This window comes from Salmo salar, chromosome 23, assembly GCF_965601325.2.
Source record: "Salmo salar chromosome 23, fSalSal1, whole genome shotgun sequence".
In the NCBI taxonomy this organism is placed as follows: domain Eukaryota; kingdom Metazoa; phylum Chordata; class Actinopteri; order Salmoniformes; family Salmonidae; genus Salmo; species Salmo salar.
The window spans coordinates 37,815,367-37,824,831 of record NC_138313.1 but is presented as its reverse complement, the minus strand read 5'-3'; positions in this window follow the sequence as shown (position 1 = coordinate 37,824,831).

The window sequence follows — 9,465 nt, the reverse complement described above, 5'->3', positions numbered from 1 at the left end:
GTGCTTATTACGGAGAGCGACAGATCGAGAAAGCACCGAGCTATGCGGAAATGCACACTGTATTGCCCAGAAGCATTCAAAGGCCGGTGCAAACGGTGAAAGCTCCTCAGTATGGCCAGGCTATGGTGAGCACTCAGCCAAGGGTTGTGCAGGCCGTATGCTCCAGACCTCCAGTGCATCTCCAGGGTCCAGTTTACCTTGTTCCTGCTCCTCGCACTAGCCTTGAGGTGCGTGTCACCAGTCTGGCACCTCCAAAGCCAGCCCCACGCACAAGGCCTTTAGTGCGCAGTCCCCGTCTAGAGCTTCCGGCAACAGTGCCCCCCGTCTAGAGCTTCCGGCGACAGTGCCCCGTCTAGAGCTTCCGGCGACAGTGCCCCGTCTAGAGCTTCCGGCGACAGTGCCCAGTCTAGAGCTTCCGGCGACGTCCCACAGTCCGGAACCGACAGAGGCGTCCCACAGTCCGGAACCGACAGAGGCGTCCCACAGTCCGGCGCAGCCAGAGGCGTCCCGCCAGTCCGACGCAGCCAGAGGCGTCCCGCAGTCCGGCGCAGCCAGAGGCTTCCCGCCAATCCGGCGCAGACAGAGTTGCCCCGCCAGTCCGGCGCAGCCAGAGTCGCCCCGACAGTCCGGCACAGCCAGAGTCGCCCCGACAGTCCGGCGCAGCCAGAGTCGCCCCGACAGTCCGGCGCAGTCAGAGTCGCCCCGCCAGTCCGGCACAGCCAGAGTCGCCTGTCAGTCCGGCGCAGCCAGAGTCGCCCGCCAGTCCGGAGCTTCCAGAGTCGCTCCTCAGCCCAGAGCCTTCAGCGGACAGGTTAGGATGGGGACTAGGGCCAGAGCCACCTCCATAGGGGGGTGTTTGGGGAAGGGGGGGTGTTTGCACAGGAACCGTCGGTGACGGTGGCCACCCTCCCTTCCCTCCCTTTAGTTTGGGTTTATTGTTTTGGTAATTTTTTGTTTCAGGTGCATTCGGGGGTCTGCACCTTTGGGGGGGGGTACTGTCATGTCCTGACCAGTAAAGGGGTCAGTTTGTTATTGTAGTTGGTCAGGACGTGGCAGGGGTGTGTTTGTTTTGTGTGTTTCGGGGTTATGTTCTACGTTAATATATTTCTATGTTTGTTCTAGTTCTTCTATTTCTATGTTTAGTTTATTGGGTTGACCTTCAATTGGAGGCAGCTGTTCCTCGTTGCCTCTAATTGAAGGTCCTATTTAGTAGGGGTGTTTTTCCATGGGTTTTGTGGGTAGTTGTTCCATGTATAGCTGTGTAGCCTTACAGGACTGTTTTTCGTCGTTGTTTGTTATTTTTGTTAAGTGTTCATGTTTATTAAAATAAAAGAAGAAGATGACCACTGCACCCGCTGCGTTTTGGTCCACTTTTTACGACGCACCTGACAGTTGGGATATGCAAAAATCACATTTCCAATTCACGGATACATATAAAACACACTTGTGTGAAACTGGACAAATATAAGCACCCACCTAATTATTATCATGCACCGCTCCACCTGAGGAAGAATATGTGTCATTCAGAATGCATTTTGTGCTTCTGCTCTTGGAGTTTATTCAATATTTTTACTTCGTTGTGTAAATGAATATTGAAATATTATGTTAATCTTTATTGTTTAATTTGTACAATCTGTTTAAGCAGTTGCTTAAATGATATACTGAAGGTGGCAGCTGTTGTATGAATGATGAATGATAAACGTGCCAGTGAAATATGTAAAACTGGAGCCAAAAAGCTTGCAAAAAAAAGTTGATCTGAAAATCTAACAGAAAAATATCCCAAAATATGCAATATCTTCTCCCCATCGGTCTGCCATCAATCATGACATCGTGGTGACCCCCTCCATGTGATACAGGACGTCGAAAAATTTAAACTCTAAACAAACAACAACACAAAGAGTTATCTATCCAAAACGGAGATGTATGGATAAACCACTTCTCCAATATTTTTGGCTCTATAACAAACAATTAAAAACATATACACGATCAAATACAAATATTAGAATCAACTATTAAAGACTACCATAACCCACTGGATTCTCCAATTACATTCAATGAACTACAGGACAAAATACAAACCCTCCATCCCAAAAAGGCCTGTGGGGTTGATGGTATCCTAAATGATAAGGTATAAAGACCACAAATTCCAATTGGCTATACTTAAACTCTTTAACATCATCCTCAGCTCTGGCATCTTCTCCAATATTCGGAACCAAAGACTGATCAGCCCAATCCACAAAAGTGGAGACAAATTTGACCCCAATAACTACCGGGGGTTAACAGCAACCTTGGGAAAATCATCTGCATTATCATTAACTTCTATGGGCTACGTGGGACGCTAGCATGAAATATTGGGGCGGCAAATTCAAAAACAACAAAATGTCATAATTCAACTTTCTCAAACATACAACTATTTTACACCATTTTAAAGATACACTTCTCCTTGATGTAACCACATTGTCCGATTTCAAAAAGGCTTTACAGCGAAAGCAAAACATTAGATTATGTTAGGAGAGTACATAAACAAAAATAATCACACAGCCATTTTCCAAGCAAGGACATGTGTCAATAAAACCCAAAACACAGATGACACTCCTAGGACATTATGTTATACAATACATGCATGTTTTGTTCAATCAAGTTCATATTTATATCAAAAAACTGCTTTTTAAATAAGCATGTGAAGTTCAGAACTAGCATACCCACCAAAAACTTCCGGTGAATTTACTAAATTACTCATGATAACCGTTGACAAAATACATAACAATTATTTTAAGAATTATAGATACAGAACTCCTTTATGCAATCGCTATGTCCCATTTTAAAATAGCTTTTCGGCGAAAGCACATTTTGCAATATTCTGAGTACATAGCTCAGCCATCACGGCTAGCTATTTTGACATCCGCCAACTTCGGGGTCACCTAAACTCAGAATTACTATTAGAAAAATTAGATTACCTTTGCTGTTCTTCGTCAGAATGCACTCCCAGGACTTCTACTTCAATAACAAAAGTTGTTTTGGTTCCAAATAATCCATAGTTATATCCAAATACCTCCGTTCTGTTCGTGCGTTCAGGTCAATATCCGAAGGGTAACGCGCGAGTGCATTTCGTGACAAAAAATTTCAAAATATTCCATTACCGTACTTAGAAGCATGTCAAACGCTGTTTAAAATCAATTTTTATGATATTTTTCTCGTAAAATAGCGATAATATTCCAACCGGGCAACGTTGTATTCATTCAAAGAGAGAAAGAAAAACATGGCGAGTTCTCGTGACAGCGCATCTCCAGTCTCACTGTCCCCAGGCTGACCACTTACAAACTCTGCTCCTATACTTTGCCCAGAGACAGCAGACACCCCATTCCACTTCCTGGCGGCTTTAGAGAGCCAATGGAAGCCTTAGAAAGTGTCACGTTACAGCACAGATGCTGTAATTTCGATAGAGATGTAACAGAAGGACAACAAATTGTCAGACAGGGCACTTCCTGCATGGAATCTTCTCCGGTTTTGGCCTGCCATATGAGTTATGTTATACTCACAGACACCATTCAAACAGTTTTAGAAACTTTTGAGTGTTTTCCATCCAAATCTACTAATTATATGCATATTCTAGTTTCTGGGCAGGAGTAGTAACCAGATTAAATCGGGTACGTTTTTTATCCGGCCGTGAAAATACTGCCCCCTATCCCAAAGAAGTTAAGGCGGTTTTGGAGAAGTGTCTTCTTCCTTGCTGAGCGGTCTTTCGGGTTATGTCGAAATAGGACTCGTTTTACTGTGGCTATAGATACTTTTGTACCTGTTTCCTCCAGCATCTTCACAAGGTCCTTTGCCATTGTTCTGGGATTGATTTGCACTTTTCGCACCAAAGTACGTTCATCTCTAGGAGACAGAACACGTCTCCTTCCTGAGCGGTATGATGGCTTCGTGGTCCCATGGTGTTTATACTTGCGTACTATTGTTTGTACAGATGAACGTGGTACCTTCAGGTGTTTGGAAATTGCTCCCAAGGATGAACCAGACTTGTGGAGGTCTTCAATTTATTTTCTGAAGTCTTGGCTGATTTATTTTGATTTTCCCATGATGTCAAGCAAAGAGGCACTGAGTTTCAAGGCAGGCCTTGAAATACATCTGCAGGTACACCTCCAATTGACTCAAATTATGTAAATGAGCCTATCAGAAGCTTCTAAAGCCATGACATCACTTTCTGGAATTTTCCAAGCTGTTTAAAGGCACAGTCAACTTAGAGTACGTAAACTTCTGACCCACTGGAATTGTGATACAGTGAATTATAAGTGAAATAATCTGTCTGTAAACAACTGTTGGAAAAATGACTTGTGTCATGCACAAAGTAGATGTCCTAACCGAAGAAATTTGTGGAGAGGTTCAAAAACGAGTTTTAATGACTCCAACCTCATTGTATGTAAACTTCCGACTTCATCTGTATATGCTCTCTTGGGTAAATAAATGTCACAAACTCCAGTAGGCTAATCTTTCTGAGTGTGAACTGTATTACTGTAGGCCTAGTGTATTGTTTTATATTGTATTATATGGACTGGAATTACGCTCCTCGTTCAAACCATGAGCAAGTTGGGAGAGAACATGCAATTCTGGTGCAGCACATGCGAACTTGATTTAAATTTCGAATTATAATAGGGCCTATTTCTATAATTAGTAGGCGTAGTAATATATATATATATCTTTTACAATATTTCCCCTAATATTATAGCCTACATCCTCTTTCTCTCTCTATTGTTGCTTCATTCGTTCCTCGCTTTCAACAGTTCAATTAAATAAGTTTCGTTATCCTTATCTTCATAATTCTAACGACATGCTTGCATAATATAAGACTAGAATTAGATGCAGACAGCTTCCACTTCTCTTCACGAAGATTGAATGGTTATGGGTCTGAATAAATAAATGCTGTAGCCTACGGGCCATCGCACGTTCGCCCTTCTTTCAAACTACCCGTGAGATCTATTGGCTGCTGTATTTAACATTCAGCAAACAAGAGCTTGCATCCCTCTTTGAATAGTCTATTGGTATAAGAAATGCACACAAAAAAATGACCAGCAAGCTATTCTAGTCTAGCTTATCTTGCATGGGAATCAAAGAGCTAAGGAGCTTTTTTTTAAGGAGAGAGGTCAGCGGGGCACAGGTGGTGTGTGTATTGCACAAGATACAGAGGCTATAAGTTAGAAGCTTATTGTGCATAGCCCATCATTCATTACCTAAATATAAGGCTAATACGGCATTGAATGTATTTCCTGAAAGAGGTAGGCAAGGACATCTATATACAGTATATGCCAATATCCATCTTAAACGGGATAATCTATTTTGGATGATTGACCATACAGGGAGCAGAGAGAATTATTATTTTATTGTTTTATTATTGGAGAAACACCAGTACACATACATACAATAAGTATAAAAAAACAGACTGTCACGCCTGCTCCCTCTCTGGCGCTCGAGGGCTGCCCTTCATCATGCACACCTGTCACCATCATTACGCGCAGGAAAGCTCATTGGACTCACCTGGACTCCTTCCCTTTGTTGATTGCCGCGTCTATAACTGTCTGCTCCCACGTTTGTTCCCCGTGTCTGCATTAATGTTGTTATGTGTTTACTTCCATGTCCGTCGCCATTAAATGTTCCCTCCATGTACCTGCTACCTGTCTCTACCAGCGTCGACCCTTACACAGACAATGATAACATGTGCTAAGGGGTACAACAAATTACAGATTATACAAAGAACTTAAATGATACACACATATTGATTGTTTTAACAGCTTTCTTATTAAAATATTGTAGAATGGTCCCAATGTACTGCTCAATTAGTGAATTTACCACTATTAGATGTATGAGGTCAAATTGTTTTTCTTTATCCTTATTATAGGTAAGGAAACCGACCAGCACTTTCTCCCATAATAAACAAAAGTCATCAACAATATTAACAATTATAAAACAAATATAATTATCTTGCCATAATTTCTTTACATGTAGACAATGCCAAAATAAATGCTAAACTCTTTCTGGATGCTCAACACAAAAAGTATTGTTAATGTTAATGTATTTTTTAAATTTCTTCAGGTAATGATTTGCAGGATAATACTTATGGATCATTCTGAAAGAGACCTCTTTGACCAAGCAGGTATTTGTTTGGTAATAACCATACTTTTTTCCAACAGATATTATCAAATCAAAATCAAATCAAACTTTATTTGCCACATGCGCCAAATACAAGTGTAGACTTTACAGTGATATGCTTAATTACGTGTTCTCAACCAACAGTACAGTTCAAGAAGAATAAATATTTGCCAAGTAGGCTAAAATAAAAAGTAATAATAAAAAGTAACACAATAAGAATAACAATAACGAGGCTATATACAGGGGGCACTGGTACCGAGTCAGTGTGCAGTCTCTGACAATTTTCTGGGCTTTCCTCTGACACCGCCTGTTATATAGGTCCTGGATGGCAGGAAGCTTGGCCCCAGTGATGTACTGGGCCGTTCGCACTACCCTCTATAGCGCCTTACGGTCAGATGCCGAGCAGTTGCCATACCAGGCGGTGATGCAACCGGTCAGGATGCTCTCGATGGTGCCGCTGTAGAACCTTTTGAGACCCATGCCAAATCTTTTCAGTCTCCTGAGGGGGAAAAGGTTTTGTCGTGCCCTCTTCACGACTGTCTTGGTATGTTTGGACCATGATAGTTCGTTGGTGATGTGGACACCAAGGAGCTTGAAACTCTCGACCCGCTCTACTACAGCCCCGTCAATGTTAATGGGGGCCTGTTCGGCCCGCCTTTTCCTGTAGTCCACGATCAGCTCCTTTGTCTTGCTCACATTGAGCGAGAGGTTGTTGTCCTGGCACCACACTACCAGTTCTCTGATCTCCTCCCTATAGGCCGTCTCATCATTGTCGGTGATCAGGCCTACCACTGTTGTGTCGTCAGCAAACTTAATGATGGTGTTGGAGTCGTGTTTGGCCACGCAGTCGTGGGTGAACAGGGAATACAGGAGGGGACTAAGTACACACCCCTTAGGGGTCCCAGTGTTAAGGATCAGTTGTTGCCTACTCTTACCACCTGGGGGCGGCCCATCAGGAAGTCCAAGATCCAGTTACAGAGGGAGGTGTTTAGTCCCAGATTCCTTAGCTTATTGATGAGCTTTGTGGGCACTATAGTGTTGAACGCTGAGCTGTAGTCAATGAACAGCATTCTCACATAGGTGTTCCTTTTGAACAGGTGAGAAAGGGCAGTGTGGAGTGCGATTGAGATTGCGTCATCTGTGGATCTGTTGGTGCGGTATGCGAATTGGAGTAGGTCTAGGGTGTCTGGGAGGATGCTGTTGATATGATCCATGACCAGCCTTCCAAAGCACTTCATGGCTACCGACATGAGTGCCACGGGGCGGTAATCATTTAGGCAGGTTACCTTTGCTTCCTTGGGCACAGGGACAATGGTGGTCTGCTTGAAACATGTAGGTATTACAGACTCGGTCAGGGAGAGGTTGAAAATGTCAGTGAAGACACTTGACAGTTGGTCCGCATATGCTTTGAGTACCCATTCTGGTAATCCATCTGGCCCAGCGGCTTTGTGAATGTTGACCTGTTTAAAGGTTTTGTTCACATCAGCTACCGAGAGCATTATCACACAGTCATCCAGAGCAGCTGGTGCTCTCGTGCATGCTTCAGTGTTGCTTGCCTCGAAGTGATCATAAAAGGCATTAAGCTTGTCTGGTAGGCTTGTGTCACTGGGCAGCTCATGGCTGGGTTTCCCTTTGCAGTCTGTAATAGTTTTCAAGTCCTGCCACATCCGACGAGCGTCAGAGCCGGTGTAGTAGGATTCAATCTTAATCCTGTATTGACGCTTTGCTTGTTTGATGGTTCGTCTGAGGGCATAGCGGGATTTCTTATAAGTGTCCGGATTAGTCTCCCGCTCCTTGAAAGTGGCAGCTCTAGCTTTTAGCTCGATGCGGATGTTGCCTGTAATCCATGGCTTCTGGTTGGGATATGTTCGTACAGTCACTGTGGGGACGACGTCATCGATGCACTTATTGATGAAGCCGATGACTGACGTGGTGTATTCCTCAATGCCATTGGATGAATCCCGGAACATATTCCAGTCTGTGCTAGCAAAACAGTCCTGTAGTGTAGCATTATAGACAAATGTATTCCAGTAAATTGTGACATAAGGAATAGATACAATATCCCTTTGAAATAAAGCACTATGGATATGTTGTTCTGAGGGAGCAAGGAGAAACACACGTTTCCTATTGGAGAGTCAACTGGATTAAGCGAGGGTAGCTCAAGAAGGTGAGGTCTGGTTACAACTCTAAACAACATGATGGAATAGCATCAAAGACTATGGCGAACTCTCAACAGTAGGTGTAACAGGGATATTGTAACGAGATAAAAAATTCCTCATAATTGAGTAACAATCCTTCTGCATTAAAAAGTTGACTCACCAGTAGGATATGATTATTAAACCAGTTCTTAAAAAATGAAGACTTGATTCTGTACAAAATATCTTTATTGTTCCAAATGAAATATCTATGCGAGGAAAAATTATGTTCATATATTAATGACCACATTAAGAATACTTGTCTATGAAAAGCAGATTCTTTTGTAGGAATCTTATCAATGTTATAGTTACAAAATAACATAAATTTGAAGCCACCAAAACGGAAGAAGATATAATGAGGGATGATATTCCAACTTGAAGTTGGATTCTTTAAGAAATGTTTAGCCCAATGTATCTTAAGGGTCTTATTCAATGTAGAAAAATCCCCCCAAAAATTGAGACCACTATTTCCATGTGTTCATAACGACATATTTCCTAATATTATGTGTACGATTTTTCCAGGTGAAGTTGAAAGTCTGGTCAACTAGAATCCAGATTTAGGCATCACATATAATTTAACAGTTTCGTTTCACGTCATGCTGTTCATATGAATAATTTATGATAATTTACCGGTTTCTCGCAGTTATTTATATTGGGAAAAGGGAGTGGTTTTGGGCGATAAATCTCGGTAACTGGGTTCCTGCCCTTCAACCCTAATCGGGATTGCACACCATTGAAACCATCCATCTTGATAATACGGAAGAGAGTGAAAAAATAATAATAATAACCCAAACAATCTCATACTCCAAGTTTTTTTAATGTAAACAAAAGTAAAATGTCAATAGACTCACTAATAGACATTTGTGCACAATGGTCTTTTTGAATAGGCTATAATGACAAACTTCAACATGTGACGAACAAATTATGCAGAATAAGGAATCATTTGCAACGGTGCTTGGATCGCCTTTATATACTGTATATCCCACATCAGATTGCCATACCTTGTTTGCCGTGCTACAGTGTTTTTCCGTACTGAACCAATACTGCCATCTGCTGCACAGGAGTAGTAGGACAAGCAAAACTACACAAGTTATCCCCTAAAAACGAATATTATTATAATCAAGGT